The following is a 22,116-nucleotide window of genomic DNA, read 5'->3' on the forward strand; positions in this document are numbered from 1 at the left end:
GTTGCCATCTTGCAGCCACGAAGATCCGATTACAGTCAGGAACCACAAACCGTTTCTCTTTTTCAAAGCGTCAGCTACTGATTTAGCAACCCATCGCCGAGAACGTAAATGACCGTTGTTAGGATATGCAGATAATTTCTGATTTTACAAGGGTTTTACATTACTAATTCGAGTCCAAGCCTAATCTTAACAAGGTGTGTGTTGGAACCACTTCACGGGAAAAACATAGAGAGCAATTTCCTGTTTTTTTTTAACATCATTTCACATGGCTGAAGGAGAACTGCGATCTGCTGGATGAAATATATTGAATACGAGTACGGCTTTGCAAAGTTTCACCACTGGGAGATAGTTAATTTCATGGAAGTAAAGTGGTGTATATATCGCCATAATATTACTTTTCAGATAGAAAGACAGAACTGTTATATAAACATGATGAATCACCTTATTTTGTAACTCTCTGCCTGTGTAACTTATCGGGGCAGCAGTTTCATGTGGTGGTTCAGCTGTAATGCAGTACGTTGAAGCGTCTGTTAAGCAGATGTGTGTAACAGTTGGAATTAACTGTTATTGTTTGCAAACTAATTATTACATCAAAGATTGTTTTACAGACATGTGCTTGACAAACAAGTTAAGGGACTGGATCACAGCTGAATGCTCGCATTAACAGTGTTGCCCCGATAATGGAAAAGTGCCCCTCTCTCTCATGGTTTCACAGCAATCTGACTGACAGGCAACAAGCAGTCACATGGAAACAAAATATTTTCTTTTTCATACCAGTCACTGCTGGTATCCAGCAAGTCAATATTAGGCCCCCCTCTTACTCACATTTTTTTATAAGCAAACTATATACTGCCACCCACCTCACTAGCATAGTTAAATATGCTGATGACTCAGTCTTTGTATGTGCAGCCCTATCCCTACTGACACTTCAGGATATCACCCCAAATTCTTTCACTGCTATTGAAACTTGTCTAAAATATGTAAATCTACTTTTAAACCATAAAAAGCGTGCACTTCACTCATACAAAAATGAAACATATGATAAAATGTATACTCAAAGTATATGAGAATAACATTTTAAGTGAAAGAAAAGCAAAGGGATAACAATGGTATGACTCAGATGATAAAATGTATGGTCATGGTACATTAGAACAGCACTTTTAAGTGAAAGAAAAGCAAAGCAAAAACTACATAACAGTATGAAAGACATAAGAAATCACTCATGGAAACTGAAAAAGTACAGAAAGCATACATAGAAGACTCTCTTAACATAACTACAAGAGAAAATAATGGAGACAATAGAGTACTTGGGAGCAGTATAGCAAAATCTTGAAATTCTTAACAAAAAAAATAAATAAATAAAAAAGGAGAGACAGATTGGGTCACACTTGTAGAATTTTCAGTAAACCCAATATTCCTTGGTTGATGGTTTGCGCAACGTAATGACAGCCATTTGCCAAAACAATACTCGAATAAAAAGGCGTGCTCCAAATGCTGGGCGGTTACGGGTACAACAATGTTAAAAATCTGCTGTGTGTGCGGGATGTAGTATTTGTCAAATGTAAAATGTTTTAAATAATGAAGTACAAACATATAAACACAAAGTTTGACTGTCAATATCCTGCTGCATCTCCTTTCTTAGTCAGCCTAACTAATGACTACTGCCAGAGGCTGGAGTCTACTGGTAGAGGAGTCCCAGTCTAACTTCCTACATGAAACAGAGGTGGCATCAGGCATTCCAGTATTGTGCCATCTTTTCAAGACACAGAGTGTTTATGTGACTAATCATTACCTCCCCTGAAAAGCATGATCCAGAATAAAACCACAGACTCTCACCTTTCCAGAATACTCAGGCCAGACTCAAACCTGGTCACAGGTGTGACAACCAGTGCTTTGTCCTCAGCACCATACAATTGGCTACATGAGTCTGCACTTTGGCAAGCAAAATAAGAATTAGTATTTGAAACTCTGTACTTTTAATACAAAGATGATTTTACTAACCCAATCCACATCTGATATATATACAAGAAACAAACAAAGGCAAAAATTATTCAATATAAGGAACTTGTTAACAAGAAGGCTGAGTAATAAGCAAGTATATAAAATTTGAATAGAAAAATACAGTCTCACAAATTTGCCCAAAAAGCTAAAGTACAAATTATTATGCAAAATCATCTAACACAATAATGACAAAAACAGTTTCTGTGGACTCCACCTGACCTGTCATTAATAAGCACAAAGAGAAAATAAATGAACTTGGTCTGGTCTTCTGTAGTTAAACTCTCCCTCTACTGGTAAAAGTGTGAAGCTACACTACAGTTGCTTATTACTCAAGCTTGACAAACTGAAAACTGGCTCCCATGCTTTTGAAGAAAAGACTGATGCTAAAAAGATGCCGTATAGTGAATTGTAGATATCTTCAGTGGCTCGGCAGGCAGCACACTTGCCTATAATACCAGGATGAACAGACGGCAGTGGCTTCAATCCCCAAACTATGCGCTGGCATTTGTGTTACAATACTGTCAATGCAGTTCAGCATAAGGGATGCTGAACAGCTAAACGGGTTCCATTAAGTTGAGACATTAAACATAGATCCTAGCTGTTGCAGTTGGTGGGAACTGAAATGAATGACAAAGATACCATGGCACTTAAAGTAAGGGAACTTTTTTCTGAAAAAGCACACAGGCAAAAAAAAAAAAAAAAAAAAAAAAACATCACAATTTCAGCTGAATAAAACGCCCGAGACAAGGATCTCAGGTCCACATCCACATTCGATAATTTCCTAAAGGAAAACTTATGATGTGCCCTTTTAAATTACTTCTCATGTCCATATAAATATAATCTCTTGTCTCCTGTAAAAACTGGCCAATGGCCTAGTGGGACTAACCTTGTTGAGAAAAAAGCACAAACAAGCAATGCTTGAAAGTAAGTATACAGCTCTACAGATAGGACTGTTTACCTTGAAACAATGACCATAGGAACAGACAAACAGAATGAAATCTATTATTCTGCTTGGTCACAGTTTTACTAAAAATACATTCTCTAAAGAGATATAAAAGCAGAAGACAATGCTGTCTTTTGCATACACTTACTCTGTACTGCACACCACGACCTCTGATTCACCAGAGGATCTGAAGTAAAAGCAGTGTGGGCACAGAACAGGATGACTAACTGGCACACACCAAGTTTCTGACAAGTGAATGTGCGCAAAGGGTACAGAAATGAAATTGTAGTAACTTTCTAAGCAATAAGAATGGGTTGAAAATTCACACACAGCAACTCTTAAAATACAGCAGAAGTAAACATTATGTCACAGAGTGAGTGTAAGCAGACCTGCATCTGTGTCTGTGTAAGGGTCCTTTGTTCTTGAAGAAGCAAAGTCTTGGCTTTCCATAATTCCACTGAAATTATACACTTAAACGACTGATTTTATTTATTTTTTACTTATTGCAAACTGCACCATGAAAATATACATCGAGGCATTGAATAATTTGTATTATTTTTAGTAGCAAATGTATACACTGTTGTGAGAAAGTGATGTGTCTTTCAGAGAATAATGTGCATGGATGTTTAAAAGGAGGAACAGAAGGATGGCAAGTTTTATTAGTCCCACCTTCAAGGGTTTCAGCCAAAACCAACCTCCAAAAGATACCCTGATGAGCAAAAATATGAAACAATGTCAGTTTATAGCACATCATATACATCAAAAATGTCCCAAGATAACTGCATTCATGATCTAGAGGTTATTCATAGAAACAAGAGGAATAACCATCGAAGGTCTGAACATAACTCTCTCTTTATGACTAATACACAACATAATATGCTAAAATGCTTCACTTTTAATGATGGATTAACATTAATATTTAAATCTAGCCATTTAATATAAAATGGTGCCAAATCAACAACTGCATACATATTACAGTAACAACCTTACTTATTTTCTTTAGCTGGAGCAATAGAACTATTCCGTTAAGAATTTATGAACTATTTTTAGCCAAAATAAACTCAATAGTTGTCATATCTTTATAAGGCTAAATAATAATTTGCATAATCCAACCCTTCAATTACTATGTACAGTTGTCAGAGGTGAGAGCTGCTGTTTGCATACTGGACTTCTATCTTTACTCAGCAGAATGACCGATCAAATGCCCCTACAGCCTATTTTAACTTGCACAGTCTTGGTGTGTGGCAGTATAACTTTCATTTTAATTAAAAAAAAAAAAAAAAAAACACTGCCAGTCTAAATCCCCTGAAGATTATTTCACAAATGTCTGATGTTTGAAACAACCTTTCTTATACACCTCTTCTGAAGCACAGACATGTAGAGACATCTGAAATCATGCCCTTAGTTCAGCTCGACCCTACTGCTGAAAACAGCTATGTCTACTTCCACACCCTCAAATATTTAAATCCCACGCTGTTAATATTCTTCATTTGTAGCAGTCAAAGCATTCTAATTAGCAAAGTAGATAAGATTTTCAGAACAAGCTTATCAAATGATTTGGTTAAATCAAAGTAACAACGAACAGTACACAACTTATTTTAAGAAAATGTTTAACATTATTCGCATGTTACGATCTTAACATATACACAATGTAAATAATGCTAATCTAAGTGTCCTAGTAAGTGACAAAGTTAAAGGTATATAGCCATTTAAATGCACAGAGGAGAAAATAAATCAAGGTCAAAATAAATTTGAAACAATCTCATAAAAGCAATATCCAAAGCCACTAAAACAACCACATCAGTTTCCAAAGATGCCACCTCTTCCAACATATGGAAAGCAGCGAAAAAGCATGAAACTACACTTAGCTAGAGATAGTTTCCAACAGTAACCAATATTTAAAGTTTCCAACAATAACCAATATCAAAAGTGCATGAATTAGACATCCCTATCCCAAAATATTTAAAGTTTCCAACAATAACCAATATCAAAAGTGCATGCATTAGACAATCCTATCCCAAAATATTAAAAAAAAAATCACAGTCTGTAATCCTGTCAACACCCTCACCCTTCACTACTTCAGAGGCTTTTTAGAATTCTCTCTGATCATACTTGCTACTTTTTCAAAAGATTATATTCTGCATTAATTCTCAAAACTAGTTTTACATATTTCCACAGACCATGTTATTCCACCATCAAACAGAGGTTGCCTCTTTGTGAAAGACTCAACATCCAATTTATCAGTCAATTACTGTCACACTTTACCATTTCGGAAACATACGTAAAGTCCCTTACAAAGCAATAAATACCTCAAAGTTCCCAAATACAGTCCACCAAACTGCAAACTGACATTTAATGTCTCCAATATAACTGCTGTACAGGTCACATTAAGGTAAGACAAAACAGTAACTTCACAGACCCTAGTACATTAACTAGCTTCCCAACAAACATATCTGAATTACACACAATATAAAGGAAATCTCTTGATCCTTACAAGTAAACATTGCTAAGGGAGGATAAAAGTTTTGCATTAAGGTGGCTAAAACTGAGAATATTTAAACAACTTTTGGACGGAAAACCTCATTAGTAACCAATCTGAACATAATTTTCTATTACTACAAATAAAACCAGATCCTTCAATACACTTACTACTTCGCTGGAGTCTTTACTGTGAATACGGAATTGCAAACTTCTAACAGTCTAACCTCTCAGTGAGAAGAGAATCACATTATTCACATACCGGCTTTGACAGCACACTCAGTCGACAGACCTGCTACTGACAGAAAGTAACTCTTCTAAGACTCTTGCAGTAGCATCACCTCCAGTAGTGGGAGCAGAGAAAACCCAACTTTCACCCGCCCCCGCATAGCAACGGCTGTCTCGCTCTGTCACCAACGCAGACCGGTACAATTTTTAGTACATCTATTGGCCGAAAGCTATGTCAGTAATCTCTACTGACGCTATGATTTGAAAATAGCTTGCGGGCACATACCACCCACATTGTTCCTCCTCTATGGACTACTTGCTTTCAATTGGAAGACACTAACGTAATGCTGTATGACGATAAGACTGGTGTGATTTTTTTTTGAATCAGCTGGCGAGTACGCTTGTAAGAGACTGACCTAGTTTGATGTTTGAAAGCAGTAGGCGGTTATCTGAGGTCACTCGTCACGAAAGAAGCAAGCGTATTAGCCTATGAACTAGAGTGACTTTTTATGCATTTTCAACGGATGAACATTCATTTCTTGTGAACACAGTTATTTTAACTAGAATTTTCTTTTATTATACAGTTATATTTATTCACATCTTTAAATGAAAACAGTTTTTATTGGGGGTGGGTAAGATTCTGGAAAGGCTGCTGCTGTAGCATCATACCTGGGTGATTCCTTTCTGCATACACTGCCTCCCAAATGGAAGTCAGTATGGCGGGTTATAAAACTGGTTGCTGTACTAGCTGTCTACGAACCGTCTTCTTTGGACACTTTGATAGTCCTAGCGCGGCGCCTTATCGGCGGTATTCTCAGGTTTGGGGCGTGGTTTCCTTGACGATAGGATGTGCAGCCACAACTCAACTTCTTAAAAGAAATCTAAACAAAGCCTTGGGGGTGGGGGGTATAACTAGAAAATAGGGGTAATTTTTAAATAGTGCTCGCATAAACTTAGAATGTTGTTAGAGTGCAGGTTTGGTTTTGTGTTAGCTTGCATCATGTACCGAAACTGCTATATTCCGCACTCCAAACAGGGAGTAGGTGGATTGGACACTAACTGGCCCCTAGTTGTGAAAGCGCTTGCAAGTGTGTGGAAGAACTCCGGCGGCGGTGTTAGTCACTCGGCAGTGTAAAAATGGTGCTAGATTGTCGCTGTTGAAGTAACACCCCAACCCAACGTGCAAAAATGGGAAAAGGGGTTGTGGATAGATGAAGTCCGAAACTCAAACGGATATTATTTAGTTACTTCAATCCTCTGTAGTCTGCCAGAAAAAAAAAAAACACACATTTTAAGAGGAGCAGACCAAAAATATGAGGCAAAAGTATGCATATTCTGTGGAAATCTGGATAGCTGAGAGATATGTATAACAATGGAAAAATTACAGTGAACAAGTTGTCAATGTTTGTTTATAAGTAAGCCCACGCACCGAGTAACGGTGCAGAGAAATGGGTAAACTGTTCCGCGATACTCCAGAGAATATTTTAAAAAAGTAAGATATTCAGGCTTGGCTATTTAAAGGTACAGTGATTTCAACTTTAGGTGAAAAAGTGCCCACACTACCTTTTGGTGTGGAACACATTCTTAGAATTTCAGCAAGGGACCTCACATCATGGTTATTCACTGTTATTTATTTATTTTTTGTTGTTGAATGAAGCTAATTTAATCTTTATCTATTTTTTATTTATTTTATTTACTTGACATTTGTTGACAGGGTTGGTCCATTTGGGACCCGGGGAGGAAAGCTCCACAGTTAAAACATCAACAAGTACATGTAGTACGATACCTATAACGTCTGAGTGAGTACACCTAATACATAATACAGGACAGGACCCCCATTCTGTGTTTCTGGAAACACTGGGAAACATAATGGTCCTACCAAACACCCTAATATTGGGTGATTTCAATTACCCAAACAGTAACTGGGAGAACTACTCAAGCACCAACTCCCTTGCCCAAAATGTCCTAGAATTTATAAACTCAAATGCCCTGGTCAACACTCCCACCAGAATGTGACAACATATTGGACCTGGTCATCACCAACATGGGTGACCGGTGTTCCACAGCGGAGGTCAACCCCTCACTGGTTAGATCTGACCATAAACAAATCACTTTGGATATCCGCATTCCGCCCCCACCCCCAGACAAGGAAACCACCGTGAAAAACTTTTCAAAAGCAAACTTCACGTTACTTAAGACCGAGGTGGAAAGTTTCAAAGCCCCATGCTGAAGGATAACGCTGTCCAAGTTGCACAATCCTTTGCTAATGCATTCTACAGGCAGCTACAAGAATGCATGGATTGTGCCATCCCAAGCAAAACCAAGATTCACTCCTCCAAGAAAGGAAACCAGTCTGGAGGGTTGGGAGGGTGGACTAATGGTTAAGGTGTTTGCCTTACAAACACAAGGTGCAGGGTTTGAGTCTCACAAGGGATAATTGGCTAGGCTTAAAATGGCTCACAAGGGCAGTTAGCTTTGTACTAACCTATGAACCTATGGCGGACTCCTGCCATAAACAAGCTATACAATAGGAGGAGGAAACTAGTACAGAAAAGAGTAAAATCCCAAGAAGGGAAGACATCCCTGATCAGTATCAGCAAGAAACTACGATCCCTCATAAAATCAACCAAGGCGAGCTTTGAAAGAAAAATTGCCAAGGACTCCAAAGATAATCACAAGGCATTCTTTAGCTATGTCAAGAATCTAAGTGGCAATGCTCATATCTGCTCTGAGTTAGTGCAGAATGGCACAAAATACACTGAACCGACCAATATAGCCAACATCCTGGCAGACAGGTTCAGCGCAAACTTCACCCCCCTCTCACCTCGAAAAGGGCCCATAACCATACCAGAAGAATGTAGAGTCCCTGAAATCACAGACACTCTGGTTAAAACAGCCCTCTCCAAAGCCAAAAAACACAGCATCAATGGTACTGGACTGTGTCCCAGGCTGCGTCCTACACGAGCTCAGAGATGAACTAACCCCAAACCTAAACACACTGTTCAAACTCAGCCTCTCCACAAGCTACGTACCCATAGAGTGGCGCACGGCAATGGTTATTCTGCTGCACAAAGATGGATCCACATGGGGAACTGACTAGCTTGGTCTGCAAGGCTATGGAGTGAATCATCATGGAACTCATTAACAGAGACATTGGGTACCTCCAAACACTGGACCCTGCCCAGTTCAGCTTTGTTAAGGGCAGATCATGCCTCCTAAACCTGGTGGACTTCTTTGAGACAGTTGCCAAGGCTATAAACTAGGGAAAGGTGGTACACACAGCCTACCTAGACCTCATTAAGACCTTCAACACCATTCCCCAGGCCTTCAACACCATTCCCCATTCTGGTATTGTAGACAAGCTCACCAGCCTAAAGATAAACCCCTACGTCACAAGATGGGTTACCAACTGGCTCACGGACAGAACCCACATGGTGAGAGTTGCCGGAGCTAGGTCCAACTCTAAACCGGTTACAAGTGGCGTTCCCCAGGGCTCAGTCCTAGGACCCCTCCTGTTCGGCATATACTTCTCAGAGGTACAGGCAAGCACAGGAGGACTATGGTTGACCAAGTTTGCAGACGACTGCAAACTAGGAGCTGTAATTGACTCTCTGGCTGACACAGACATCCTCCAAAAGGGTCTCACTGAGACGGATACCTGGTGTCAAAATCATGGCCTCAAGCTAAATGCCAAAAAGTGCATAATCATATCCTTTGGAAAAAACAAAGTACCCACAAACTACCACATAGGTGGTAGTCACCTAAATACGGAAGATGTAATAAGGGATCTGGGGACCCAAGTAGATAGTAATCTTGCATTTGATAATCACATTGCCAAAGTGGTTAGAAAATCCTTCTACATGGCCCACCTAATCTCAAAAGGATTTGCATCCAGTTCAAAAGAGGTCATTGTCCCCTCTACTCATCACTCATCAGACCCATCATAGAGTACAACGCCCCATTTGGGATGTACCTTACAAGACACCTGCAACAGCTAGAAAGAGAACAGAAGTACCTCACCAAGAGGATCACTGGCCTCAAACAGATGCCCTATGCAGCTCGACTGAAGAAACTCCAGGTGTACTCAGTTGCATACCGCCTACACAGAGGTGATCTCTGCCTGACATACAAGGCCATGTCCAACCCAGAATTGATGGATGTGCTCCACCTAAAGAAACCATTATCCCCTCGAGCCACACACTCTAGGGATCTAAACCTCACCACAACAATAAATAGGACGTGCTGGAGGGATAGATTCCTGTCCCAGAGACTTCCCATGCTTTGGAACAAGATTCCAAACTACATTAGGCAGAGCTCCTCACTAACACTCTTCAAAAGAAACCTTGATGAGTGGATGGGAAACAGAGGGTTTACCCCGGGGATCACTTCAGTGGCTCTGCTGGACAGAGGCATAGGGAACTAATCTAAGGGGCGGCGAAAGCTAACACATTCTGGCTAGGCTTATAAATGCCTTCGGGCAGATAGCCTAGTACCCACCTATGAACCTATGTGATAAAGCTGTTTTAGCTTGACTAGAGAGTTTTTATTTCTATAAAGAAGACCAAGCTTTTTGTGGGTTTTTTTAATTTTATTTAGTACATGCTGATCATTTATGATGACCCCTAGTAGTTTAGTGATGGCTTCCACTAAGATAGGTGTGTTATTATGGGAGGTGATGGAGACGTTTGGTTTCAGGTGGGCCATCGTTTTAGGTACAAAGAGTAGGAGTTTGGTCTTGTTTGGATTTAAGATTAGATTGTTTTGGTTGAGCCAGTTCTCAATAGACAAGAAGGACTCCTGTGTTTTAGTATGGAGCTTGGGAAGGGTATCAGCAATGGTGATGACTGTGGAGTCATCTGCGTATTGCATTAGGGATGAGTGTGGGGTGGAGACGGATAACAGATGAGTAAAAATATTGAAGAGCAGTGGTCCTAGTATTGACCCTTGGGGTAACTCCCATCAGTATTGGGAGTTCAGGGGAGATGGGGGAGTCCCATTTGACTGACTGGAAACTGTTGCTAAGATAACTAGTGAACCAGGAGATAGTGGCAGGGGATAAGTTTAATTGGGAGAGTTTGTCTAAGAGTAAGGGATGGGAGACAGTGTCAAATGCCTTTGAGAGGTCAAGAAAGAGACAATAGGCTAGTTTATTCTTGTCTCTAGCTTGTGAGATGGAGTTTATGAAGCAGATGAGAGCTGTAGAGGTGCTATGTCCAGGCCGAAAGCCATGTTGAGTGGGAATAATTAAATTCTCTTGTGTAAGGTGCTACAGAATTTGTTTGTGTACACATTTTTCCAAGATCTTGGAGAGGGGTGATAGAATTGCGATGGGCCTATAGGTGGATAGTGTGGTGGAGTTACCTCCTTTATGGATAGGAAGAGTGTAGAACTTCTTCCAGATGGCTGGGGCTGTAGCTTCAGTGATGGATCGGTTGATGAGAATAGATATGGTTAAGGCTAATGAGTTAGCAGCTAGTTGGAGAAAGTGGAGGGAGACCATCTATTGAGGGAGAGCAAGGTTTGAGCTTAAGGAGCAGGGATTTTATGTATGGGGTGAATACAGTTTGTAAGCTGAATGTGGGAGAGGAGTTATGATGAGTAGGAGGGGTGGTGGGTGGGGTGGAGTTGAGATGGAGTGATTAATAAGTTTGCTGATGGAGTCTGAAGTACGAGTTAAAGTTTGTAGCAGTTTGGAGAGGAGTGAGTGTGGGGCTTGGGTGGGGGGGTGGATGGGTTTCCTGGATGTAGGATTTCGTTAATTGTATGCCAGAATTTCTTGGGGTTATTTAGGTTTTGTTAAAAATAGGGTTACCATCTGTCCCTCTTTGGAGACAGTTGTGTCCAGTGAAACAAAACTGAAAAATGACAAATGTCCTTAGATTGTAGGACAAAAAAATATGTGCTAAGTTTTCTTAGTTACAAAAACCAGCTATTTGTGTCTGAAACAACTGTTATATGAAATAGCATAAGCAAATCAAATGTAACAAGAATAAGCTTTTATTTTAGCAAAAAAATGACAACCTGTCCTTTGTACTGGCAGTGGGTATGTTTGTTCTGCAAAATCTCACTATCTCACTTTTCTATTAAAATGTCCCACTTTGGGCATTTGAAAAGTGCCAACCCTAGTTAAAATTCTTCTTAACTATGGCTGTTTGTTGCATTCGTTCAGTATGAATTCTACTTGTGTCTTGTATCACCCCCCCCCCCACCTAAGGTCATGCATAACTCACTTGGCATTGTATCCCTACCAGAACCCTGGTCCTAATCCTAAAGTCCCCCATTATTCCTTAAACCTAAGACACCCCCATCCTAAAGTCCTGATTGCTCCCTAATCCTCTTCTCACTAAACCTAAACTGTGGATCACTCCCTAAACTACTTCTCGGCAGGGTTTGGATGGGGATTGCTACTGTGCTTTTGGGGGGTTACAATAATTATGTCCCCACTGGTGATTGCCCACTAGTTCTCCATCCCCCAATCCTGGCCTCACAACACCATTCTAAAAGATTGCTTCTTTCTTGTATTGTCATTTTCACAGTTTGTCTGACTCGATGAATGGCTTTTTCCTCCATCCTTTCAACACACCTAAACTGGCCAAGACTGTATTGTATTAACTTGTGAGGAAATAACTAAACTAACTAGTGAAGCTTTAGCACCCCCCCCCTCCCCGAAACCATAGGGGCCGTTCAGATTAAGGCATACTATTTCATTTCATGCAGGTATGGCTGTGTCTTACCTGACTGACACACTTGACTGCATTGTTGATTTACATTGCTTAATCATTGCCTTACAGTCTGGCTCAAAATTTGTTTGCTACACCAAGTTAAACCTTTATCTGATCATCTGGCTAAAAACGTGGCATAAATGTGACAATGTCATTAATATAGTGTGCAATTCTGCTAGTGGTATTTCAGTCTGTGTAGTGCTGTCTACTGTGATGCCTTACTTCTGTAAAGCCTGTGAAAACACTCTATTTGTGGCATCATTTGTTTCTGTGCTTGCTAAAATAGTTTCTTATTAAAAGCAACTGAAAGTCAAAGGATCTTCTTTCCAGTGCAGAAACACAGATTGAATCTTCAGGCCATTCATTCTGTTGGATTACTATATTATTATCATTGTCTGTTTTTTAGAGATATTAAACATCAAGATCAGGAGTGGAATTTGTTGGATTAGCATCTTTGACAATAATGTCATGCAGTCAGAAATTAACTGGCAGTATTTTCCAGGAAAAGAATTACTATATAAATATTTTTAATTTTCTGTAAAATATTTTAGTCAGTGTGTGTCAAATTGTTTACACAGTAGGCATGCTTTTGGCTGTTTAGAGAGTCCCTACTTGACATGTGATGCAAAAAAAAAAAAACTATTAAAAGCTCTCGCAGACAATGGAGATATGTGGACTCCTTTCACCAAGTAGCCCAGCCAGGAGCTAAACTGGAGAACCGAATGCTTTTACTTGTCTGATCTGTTGATTTGCTAAAACTTGACAATTGTTTGGATTAAGACAGAGGTGTGTTTTTTATGTTCTTCTTTTTTAAATATATGAATGCTAACATGTACAGCAGCGCCTGAAGTGTGCAGTGAGTGGGTGGAACAAGTTTGGGGCCATGTGTCTCATTGAGGGCTTGGTTTGCTACTATACATCTTAACAATCACAACCATCTGGTTCTCCATAACATTTTTATTATTTTTTCCATCTTAGACCAGGGGATTAATTCTATGAGCTGTTAATGAGCTGCTTTCTGTAGTCCAGGATTTGATTCCTTAAACCTCTATTTACAGCATGATTCTGAGTAAATTATTTAACCAGACAGTGTTCTGCGGCAGTTGAGAAACTGGGCAAGGCTCTTTAATGGTCTCCTTGATAACATTCCCATTAACTGACTACCACTGAATCTTTTGATCCAGTGATGTCCTAAACAAAAATCACGAGTAAGGAAAATTAATTTCACACTTTGTCTTGCTCTTCGGCCTTTCCCTGTATCCTTTCAGTACACCGTAACTGGCCAAAACTGCACAACTGGAGTAAGCACAAGACAGAAGCCATAGGATTCCGGATGCTCTGAAGTGCATTTTAGAACTTTTTTTTCAACCTTCCCTTTCTTTTTTTTCAAGGAATAAATATGTTGTGGGCATGGATTAACATTCAAAGGTGACAGAATGTTAGTTCCCAATAAACTGAGAAGACAAAAAGTTTGCAAGGATAAATAAATCATTATCTGAAAATAGTGCTTGCCTCCCCTGAAAAAAGATGGCCAGCTTGTGCGTCCCCCTCTGATCATAAATGGTGTGAAAGACTACATGGCCACAGCCATTGCAAGTTGTTCTACAAAAAACAGCATACCTTCTTGTTCCTTCTCCCAAAGACAGTCACTTATTGGGAATCCATCTAATATTACATTTGAGTAACATTGAAAGAACAAATAGCTACAATAATATCTTTCAATTTCTACCTGTCAGACAAATATACACAGCATTCCTTCTCACCCCTGTCACCTGTATACATGTCTGATATTTGATTGAGAGGGAAGTGAAGAAATAATGATCACAGTAATTTATTCCAGTTTGTTGCTCCTAGATGGGATACTGCTCCTAGGCAAGCTATAGCAATCTTCTATACAAACATTTGAGGTTGGTGGGTGAGGTAAGTTAAACAGATAATGATTATGGTGTCCCCAATCAACCCAATGCAAGCTATAGTGATTTCCTTTGAACAATTCTGGGCATGCCTGATTTTAAACTGGGTCGGTGACTGAAGATAAGGTCTACCCACCAAATCTGTGACAAATCCTATTAGACAGGAGGTTGGGGGCTGCCAGACCTACAGTACATTGGAGGATCTAGTGTACTGTAATATATTCTGTCTTATTTTTTTAATCACTACTTGTTAACTGTTCTTTTTTTCTAGCTGCTAGTTAAAAGATCTGTGAATGCACTAATCCTCTGTGCGCACCTATGAGCAGGATCAGTGCATAGGTGTTTACTAGGCTAACTACCACAAGGGCCTTTTTAAGCCTAGCCATGCATCCCAAATCTCTGACAAGTTCGGATATCCTTGAGAAGTGTAAGCAGGGGCCTGGGAGATGAACCATTTACAGGGTACCTGTGTCCATTAGAGACATAGGTGCCAAACCAGGGATGAATTTCTGGTTTCTCTTCCAGTTGTCCAAGTTGCATTTGAATTGGGTTAGGGAGGAACTCTGCTTCACATGGATGGGTAGCCTGTTCCATGGACGTGGTAGTCTTTGGAATACATAACTCTGTCTCCAGCAGGTCCTATTTATATCACAGGCAAGGTTTAAGTCTTCAGAATGGGTAATTTTGGTGCTGCTTGTTTTGTGGATATGCAGGAGGTCCCTCAGAGTGGGGTCCTAATCATGCACTGTATGCCAGGCATAGATCTACCCTCAAAAGCCTGTAGGAAACATAATACAGGGATGGGGCCTTGAGGAGGTCTGCATAGGACATTTTATTTATGCCCTGCATTCTTTTAGTGAGGAACCTTTGTGGATGTTCCAGTTGTTGGATATGCCTGGTTAAGTACATACCAAAGTGGACATTATACTCAATGATGGGTTTGATGAATGCTAAATACTGTGGAACAATGACTTCCTTGGACTTGGATGCCATACCTTTGTTTATAAGTTGTGGAACATAGAATGATTTCCTCACCACTGTAGACACATGATGGTCAAAGGCTAGATTACTATCTATGTGTGTCCCTAAGTCCCTGACTACTAGGTCAGCTCTAAGGGGTGTGTTATGATTGTCACCAGGGATGGATGACTTCCCAAAGGATACTATTATGCATTTCTTGGTATTTAGTTTTAGTCCATTGCTCTGATACCAGTGGTTTGTCTGTGTCAGCCCCTCCTGGAGAACATTTGTGTCAGTGTGAGATTCAGTGACAGCTCCTAATTTGCAATCATCTGCAAATCTAGTCAGCTTGAGACCACTGACATTGGCCTTGACTTCTGAGAAGTAAATGCAAAATGGAGCGGTTCAAGGACTTATCCCTGAGAAACTCCACTTGTGATTGGCCTCTTTGTAGAAGTGGACTCCTCAAATTTAATTTCCTGGGTTCTGTCTGTGAGCCACTTGGCTATCCACTGGGTGACAGATGTGTTGTACCTAACCATTTGAGCTTGTCAACAATGCCTGGGTGGGGTGTGAATGATTTTGCTCTCATCCATTGCTCTGGTGACCTTCTCAAAGAAGTCCACCAGGTTGAGTAGGCATGATCTGCCCTTGATGAAACCAAAATGGGTTGGGTCCAGTGTCTGGAGTTTTACTATATCTCTATTAATCATCTCCATGATAATTCTTTCTATGGCTTTACATACAAGACTAGTGAGACTTATTGGTCTGTTGTTTCTAGGGTCTGTAGATGGCCCACCTTTGTGCAGAGAAATGACTGTTGCCTTTCTGCATTCACGAGGCACGAAACCTGTTTGGAGGCTACAGTTAAATAGTAATTCCAGATGCCCTAAGTTAAGCAAGGGATCTTTTTTGGGTATAAGTAAACAGAGTGTGTGTGTGTGGTGTCTATGTTAAATAAAAGAACGCTTAAAATGTCGAGTATAACATACTCGAACACTTTTAAGTGAAATTTTATTTAACCGACCACTCAGAGGAGCGAAATTCACAATCCCGAAAAGTTTTGTTTGGCCACCTACCCCTCCCAACTGCTACAGTACACTAAACCAACTAATGCCATAGTACATACACATATTGTACCATGGTACATACACATAATAAAAAATAATAAAAGGGAAACACACTTTAACATTGCAAGGAGCTCCAGCACCCCCCACACCCCCCTACTTAAATATACCAACTCCAAGAACGCACTTCAGTGCAGAAAGTGAAATTCTCCCATTCTACACCGTACGGTGCCGTTAGCACTAGCTTACATGACATATTATGTCACATAAGTCAGTGCTGGCCAAACAAAATGTTTCAGAACTCCGTTTTCCGAAGTTCTGAGTGATTGATTAAATAGACGTTCATTCAAAAGTGTTTGATTATGTTGTACTCAACATTGTAAGCGTTCGTTTATTTAACATAGACTCTATATATGTATCTGTGTAAAATATGTCAAAGTGTGTATGTGCTCCCTCCCCAGTACTGTATGTGACCATAGATAAAACTAGTGATATTATTTTTCTGCACATTTCACACATGTACACACACTCATTGACTCTGGTCCTGAAACAAGATATATATATACATAAAGACACTGCACCCTTGTTTACAGGGAAATTGGAAAAACATTAGTTCACCTACAGTCTGTCTTTGGGTCCTGGATGAAAACCAGAGGCAGGGAATATATGCAGCTTTCATGCAGAAGGAAACTTAGCCAGCAAACCAAGTGCTGTGTGATAGCAATGCTACATACTACACCATTGTGTCAGTGATCCAATTGCCTTCACATACAGCCTCCAAGACTATCATTTATTGTGTCCAGTGCTGATATCTGCTGGAAAGTGAACATCCACACACAAGCATATGCTATAGCATCAATTATTTTACACTTATTTTAGCAAATGCAATATATTGTGACAATACAACTGCTAAATCAGTTCATTAACTGTGATAAAACAACGAGTGACTTTTATGCAAAGGTGGCTTCCATACACATAAAATGCATCAACTTTATTGATTGCGTACATGCAACTGACATGTCTGATTGTGATTTTAAAATTGTGATAGCAAAGCATTCCAACTTGCTTCACTCAAAAGTGCACTAGTCCTGTAAAACCAAACTTACTCAAGACAGCAGGGTAATTTTCATCCATAGGCAGCCCCCCCACCAAATAATTATTGGCACTTTCTTGCCCATACAGAACTTCAATGACTGATTGCAGGTAAAATAGTTACAGTAATATATTATGTTTGTTTTAAACAAATGCAAAAATGTACACATCCTGTAAAGTCAGGTAAATGAGTTGTTTACTCTGAGCAGTCAAAATGGTGTCAGTTATAACCACTTTGACGACTGTCTGCATTACATATTTCTGATTGCAGTACAATAATAACCACAGTGATATATTACAACTTTTTCACACAAACAGTAACCACTATCAAGTATTCCAACTGAATAAAACAAAAGGGAATATCCAAAAGGACACTTTTAAATAATTTATTAAAAAGCTTCTTGTTTTTTGTCATTCTGTTTTATTTTCTTACCATTTACTCATCAGTCATGGAGTACTATGTTTAGATTTATTTGAAGAGTATTCCAGCTTGATTCACACAAGTACTTGTTGGTCCTGCAAAACCAGAATAATGACTGCTTAAATTAAGCAAGCAACAGTGTCTTTCATGTTTTAACTATAGGTTCATAGGTAGGTACTAGGCTATTGGCCCTAGGGTCTATATAAGCCTAGCCGAAAAGGTACCCTGACTTTCGCCACCCAAGAAAATTATTTTCCTGTGCCCCTGTCAAGCAGAGCCACAGAAGTGATCCTCGGGGTGAATTTCCTATTTCCCATCCAATCATCAAAATTTTTCTTGGAGTGCTAATGAGGAGCTCTCTTTGACATAGATAGGTAGTCTGTTCCAGAGTATGGGAAGTCTGTGGGACAGGAATCTATCCCTCCAGCATGTTCTCTTTATGGTAGTGACAAGGTTTAGGTCCCTAGAGTGTGTAGCTTGGAGGGATTAGGATTTCTTTAAATGGAGCATGTCCAACAGCTCTGGGTTTGACATAGCTTTGTATGTTAGGCAGAGATCGTCTCTGAGTAAGTGATATGCGGCAGAGTAAAGCTGGAGATTTTTGAGACAATCTGCATAGGGTATCTGTTTGAGGCCAGTAATCCTCTTTGTGAGATATTTCTGTAGCTTTTACAGTTGTTGTAGATGTCTTGTGAGGTACATATCAAAAGGGATGTTGTACTCTATAATAGGTCTAATGAGTGATGAGTAGAGGGGAAAATGACCTCTTTTTTTCTGGATGAGAAACCTTTTGTGATGAGGTGTGCCACGTAGAAGGATTTCCTGACTACTGTGATGATGTGATTATCAAAGGAGAGACTACTGTCCACCTGTGTCCCAAAGTCTCTTATCACACTTTCCGTGTTAAGTAGACTACCGCCTATGTGGTAGTTCATGGGTACAGAGTTTTTACCAAAGGGGATGACAATACACTTTTTGGAATTGAGCTTGAGGCCATGGCTTTGACACCAGGCATCTGTCTCAGTGAGGACCTTCTGTAGGATGTCCACATCATGAGGAGTTTCGATTATGGCTCCTAGTTTGCAGCCATCTGCAAACTTAGTTAGCCAAAGACCTTCTGTGTTTGGTATCTACTTCTGTGAAGTACAGGCTAACAGGAGAGGACCCAGGACTGAACCCTGTGGTACTCCACTTGTCACTGGTCTGAAGTCTGGTTTGGGAGTCTGCCACTTTCACAGTGTGGGTTCTGTCAGTACGTCAGTTGGTAACCCGTCTTGTGACATAGAGAATTATACCTAGTTTAGTGAGTTTATCTATAATTCCAGAGTGGGGGATGGTGTTGAACACCTTGACAAGATCTAGATAGGCTGTGTGAACCACCTTACCCTCATCTATGGCTTTGATGACTGCTTCAAAGAAGTCTATCAGGTTCAGGAGACATGGTCTGCCTTTTACAAACCCGAACTGTGTGGGGTCCAGAGTTTGGAGATCTCCAATGTCTTTGTTTGAATTCCATGATGATACATTCCATGGCCTTGCAGACCAAGCTCGTCAGGCTAATGGGGTGGTAGTTCCCAGGGTCTGTCATGGCTTCCCCTTTGTGGAGTGGGATAACCATTGCAGTGCACCATTTAATGGGCACAAAGCCTGAGGTGAGGCTATGACTGAACATAGTACTTAGCTGGGGTGCCAGTTCATTCTGTAGTTCATGTAGAAGGCAGCCTGGGATGTTGTCAGGTCCCATGGATACTGTGTTCTTGGCTTTGGAGAGTGAGGTTTTTACCTGTGCAGCCGTCATTACAGGAAATTTATATTCTTCCAGTATAGAGATGGGCCCTTTTGGGGGTGAGAGGGAGGTAAAGTTAGCACTGAACCTATCTGCCAGGATGTTGGCAATATCAGTTGGTTCTGTATATTTAGTGCCATTATGCTGTAACTCAGAGCAGATCTGAGTGTTGCCATTGAAATTCTTGACATAGCTATAGAATGCTTTGTGGTTGTCTTTAGAATTAGTGGTGATTTTGTTTTCATAACTAGCTTTGGAGGATTTTTTGAGGGATCTCAGCTTCTTACTGAGGCTGACCAGGGAGTTCCTCCAATCATGGGATTTTACTCTTTTTTTGCAACAGGTTCTTTTTTCTATTGTAGAGTTTGTTTATGGCAGAAGACCACCAGATTTGCTTCTTTTTTTGGAGGATAGCATCTTGGTTCTGTTAGGGATAGCACGATCCATACACTCATGTAAGTGCTTATAAAGTGCATTTGTGTAGGATTCAGCAGTTGTACCTCTATTGTCCATTTGCATGGGTGTCGTGAAGTTTGACACTTCTGTCTTAAGAAGCATGAGGTTTGCATTGAAGAAATTTTTTATGGTTGTTTCCCTAATGGGTGGGGGGTGGGGGCGGGATGTGGATGTCTAGGGTGATTAGCTTGTGGTCTGATCTGACCAATGGGGAATTGACCTCTGGTGTGGAACACCGGTCACCCACGTTAGTGATGACCAGGTCTAGGATATTGCTGTCCCTGGTGGGGGAGTGGATAAGTTGATCCAAGGTGTTGGAATTTATGAATTACAGAAAATGAACAGGAAAAGAGGAAGGCCTAAGATAAGGTTTATGGATGTGGTGAGAGAGGACATGCAGGTGTTGGTGTGACAGAGCAAGATGCAGAGGACAGGAAGAAATGGAAACAGGTGATCTGCTGTGGTGACCCCTAATGGGAACAGCCGAAAGAAGATGATGTTGATCAAAAGAGTTGGTACATGAGTAGTTTTCCCATTTCCATTTAATAGTGGGGTAGTTGAAATAAAATGTAACATGCAAGAATTATGCTCTGTGACTGTTCATTACTTACAGGCCTTCATGTGATTTCATCTAGTTATGCAAGCTTTCATTCAGTATGTAAGAGGGCAGCAGCTTAAGCCTCCTGTTATTGAGGAACTCTATTATTATTTAAAGGAGAACCATACCGACATACTCAAAAAAAAAATTAATTTCATCATGGTTTGGTGTTTCCTCCATTTTAATACCACTCTGGAACTATTTACAGGTTTTACATACTTTTATACATAATTTTCTGAGTCTGTCCACATGGGGTCTAGCATCTTGAAGTGATCCTGATAGTTTAGTCTACTTCTAGGTATCCCACAATGCAGTGCTTGTCTGTAAAAAATTACATCACACAGGCCTCTTTCTTCCTAAAGCTTCTGCCACTGCATTGATTTTTCATGCATACACTGCTGTCTTTCAGTCAGTTAATTTTAAGTAACATTTCATGCCATTCAGTGACTACTTAAAGCACAAATAATGCAAATGCCACAGAACAAACTTTCAAAGTGCTTTTTATTGCTGCTTCTTTTTAGAATGGCTAAATTGCAGTCATGTGTGAAGCCTGAATTGTAATTTGACTCATTTCCCATCCCCCTTCACACCTAACTTCCCTAGCTGTCTAAGTGACTGGTTAATTACCTGCTGTGATTGACAGCAAACAGCAGGTGACTTGACTCATGTACTGTTCCCTTGTTCTAGCCTTTACTTTCTGTATGGGTAAGGGAAGGACCAGGGAGCTGTGACACCACAGCATGGGTGGGTTTTTAAGACGTTTGTGGTGATGTCAGTTTTGGGAGGGAAGTGGCAGAAAACTACCTGTATTCATTGGCCTTGATGACATCAGTGAATTGGAGACTGGAACAAGTTTTTCCAGGGCATGATAAAAGTTTTTTGAAAGTGAAACCACCACAGTACAGTAAAGTACTGTTCTGGCGGAGAGAAACAGTCGATTTAAAATATTTTAAATGCTGTATTGTTGTTTATTCATAGCAGGGACTGTAAATAGAGAGAAAAAAGGACAGATAAGTTGAGCATTTAATAATAGAATCACATTGTTGCCATTTAAGTATGTCAAAAAACTTATAATATTGGTGTAACAATTCACCGTGTGATAAGGTGGGGCTAGGGAGTGGCAGTCCCCTTACATATTATGATAGTTGCCAGATATGAAACGTATGTATTAGTAAGCAAATTTCATTATGTAATGAAGTAACACTTGTTAAGGGGGGGGCAGTAGCCCACCTTATGTAATATTATAATGTTCATATAGTATGCAAAATGCAACTAAGCTTGCATACTTTTTTTCTGCAAAGATCTTGCAGTGCAGTTATACACAATGCAATGTACTTTTAGAATTTTATTTAGATTCTGCATTGGATTTGTGAATGGGCATACCTGCCAGTCATCCTCTTTTATGCACAAGTATGGTGGAAATGGAGGTGAGGTTTGCTACTATGCATGAA

At 40.1% G+C, this 22,116-nt stretch overlaps 1 protein-coding gene across 5 annotated transcripts in view; it reads right to left on the reverse strand.

Annotated features, from left to right (window-relative positions):
- The window catches only part of DNAJB5 (DnaJ heat shock protein family (Hsp40) member B5), a 79,123-nt gene extending 72,687 nt beyond the window's left edge, over positions 1-6,436 (reverse strand). For 2 of the 5 annotated variants that reach the window (XM_044077452.1, XM_044077444.1), the window contains exon 1: positions 5,594-5,674. The gene's annotated coding sequence lies outside the window, so the exon portion shown is untranslated. The other 3 variants (XM_044077467.1, XM_044077460.1, XM_044077435.1) reach the window with 3 other exon arrangements.
- Positions 6,437-22,116: the final 15,680 nt, after the last annotated feature.

This window comes from Protopterus annectens, chromosome 1.part1 (assembly GCF_019279795.1).
Source record: "Protopterus annectens isolate FY-2018-M chromosome 1.part1, PAN1.0, whole genome shotgun sequence".
Classification (NCBI taxonomy): domain Eukaryota; kingdom Metazoa; phylum Chordata; order Ceratodontiformes; family Protopteridae; genus Protopterus; species Protopterus annectens.